Below are 2529 nucleotides of genomic sequence, written 5' to 3'. Positions count from 1 at the left end.
TCGTATAGAAGCGAGAAAAGACAACAAAAACTTTATCCCAGACAAGTCATATTTTTTAACAACTGTTTTCGTCAAGCAACTTGTTCCTAACTTCTCGATCATCTTTAACTCGATGCCAGTGAACTAATCGCAAGGTTTTGTAGAACCAGCAATGAAAGTGAATTTCAAATTATATTTATTGTACCTCTTCACCGACTAAAATATGTTACGAGATTTTTTTAATCAGCCCCCATTTTTTCGGATTTTGTTTTTGAATTTTCGGCTTCTGTATTCTAAAGAGATAAATTTCCGTATTCCGCTTTCTGGATTCCTGCTTTTTAATAAAACTCTGTTCGTGTGGAACTGAGTTCCTTTTGCTCGTCCATCAGATGGTGAACTTTATTTATTTAAGTGTCAAATCAATAGGCCATTAATTTCCGAGTTCATGTCTGCTTCCTCTTCAAAGCGAGTCTAAGTGCAAAGTTTTTGTGATGGTAATTAGTTCTGCTTTACATATGAATGAAAACTAATTTTCATAAGAAAAACTTCGCATTTAGACTCGCTTTGAAGAGAAGGCAGACATTGTACAAATCAAATCAAATCCACCCGAAGAGAACTTGAATCAACTCATGTCAAATCACAGCTTGGTTTTCGAGGAGAGGGGAAAACGACAGTACCGGAGAAAAACCTCTCGAACAACAAACTTAACCCACATATGACGCCGAGTCTGGAAATCGAACCCGCGCTACAGGCAACTGTGGGACGCGGGTGCTCTAGCCACTGCACCATAACCGGACCATCATGTTTTCTTAAGGATACTTTTCCTTTGGTACATCTCGGATTAGCTTTCAATTCCCTCTTAGCTTTGTAGCCTCGCTCGTATTTTATAACACGTGTATCTGACTAAAGTTTCAGTTGACCTCTGGCGATCGCATTGTACTACTGTATGATTCATAATTAAACGCTGGAAGCTTCTGTTTGCAACTCCCAACAACTCCTTATTACGCGCCTTCGATAACAACACAGTACATGGGAATGAATTTACCTTGGTAATGAGGATTATAATTTCCTAGGTTATCCCGGAATTTCTTTTGTTAGTTTATTTTTCGTGTGGACAAGGCGTCGTGCTTGCACAATGAGGTTTATTAGCCTTGAAGTGTTTACATCTAAGCCTCGGCATCTGATTGGTGGGTTTCCGGAACAAAAATGATGTGATTCCCTTCAGAAAACATTTCAAGCCATCAAGAGCGCCAAGGCTTTTGGAACCTTTCCCGTTTTCAACGACGTTTTACTTAGATAAAATCGGTTAAAGGAGAAAACGTTTCTTTTTTTAACTTAGGTGACGTCGACCTTGGTGCAGTTACTGCTTGTAGTTATGCACTTAATTTCTAAACACGCATTTTCCTCATTTTCATCTGCAGGATGGACAATTGATCTCCTGTTTCTGGCAAACCTACATGGAAGACATGGTCCCACTACACAAGAACTTGGTGATTTAAGGGAAATAGAGAAATGAGATATCCTCCTCTAGTCAACTTTATTCTCAGGAATGGAATGGGAGACCTCGTTTTTCCACGGACACAGATTAAAATAGACGAGAACACTGGCATCTACCATGTCGAAAGGTATGCACATATTTCATCTGCACTCGTCTTTTACTGTGTTAGTCGCGACGAAGCTATTATACAGGCATGCTTTGTAAGAGACCTATTAATTGGATACATGGTCGCAATCATGGAAAACATTGGTCTAGGGCGACATCACGAAAAAATGAGTCGAGGGACATACGTCGAGGCCAGCATTTTGCTGATGTCAGTTCTTTTAGCTCCACCTCCTGTGCTAACCGCTTGTTTAGACATTGAAGTTATCAGAGGTTATTGAATTTTTTTTCATGCAAAAGGATCAAGGAGAACCAATGCGCGGAAAATCCACCGCCCATTGGAGTCCTTGAGACGAAAGCACCGTGAACGCCAAATATAAAAAGAAATAACAACACCTTCAGGTATAATGAGCAGAGACTCTCATTCTCCGCGTGCGGCATACATTTGAATACATTCTATGCCATTCATGCGGCGGCAAATCTTAGATGATCTTTAGAACCATCTTTCTTAAAATAGCTAGTCCATCAAAAAGATAGACAGGCTATTACTTAAAATAGCCTGTTTTAGCCGCTCTTTTTCGAAGCAAGTCAAATTGCGCACTCCTTCGTTTACAATAACATGTAAAGTAAAGGTAATTAACCTCAAAAAGATCTTGCAACTTGATTTTCTTTTAAAACGAGATGTAACTGTTCTCAGAAATGGCTTACTGAGGACCTTCAATGGGGTTTTCGAGATTCTGCTATATTGGTAAATAACAACGAATTTCACTTGCCTATATACCTAGATAGATCTTTCTAGATATCAGACTAAAATCGAGTTTGCTAATTGTTTTTAATACGACATTTTTATGGAAGTCAACGACGGAACTATATACTGTCACGTAGAACCGATATTCATTTCTTTTCAAACAAGGAAAAATAGATAAAGTGATGGTGAACTTTGAGAGCCG

The sequence above is a fragment of the Montipora foliosa genome, chromosome 2, assembly GCF_036669935.1.
Source record: "Montipora foliosa isolate CH-2021 chromosome 2, ASM3666993v2, whole genome shotgun sequence".
NCBI lineage: Eukaryota > Metazoa > Cnidaria > Anthozoa > Scleractinia > Acroporidae > Montipora > Montipora foliosa.
This window is presented reverse-complemented; position numbering follows the sequence as displayed.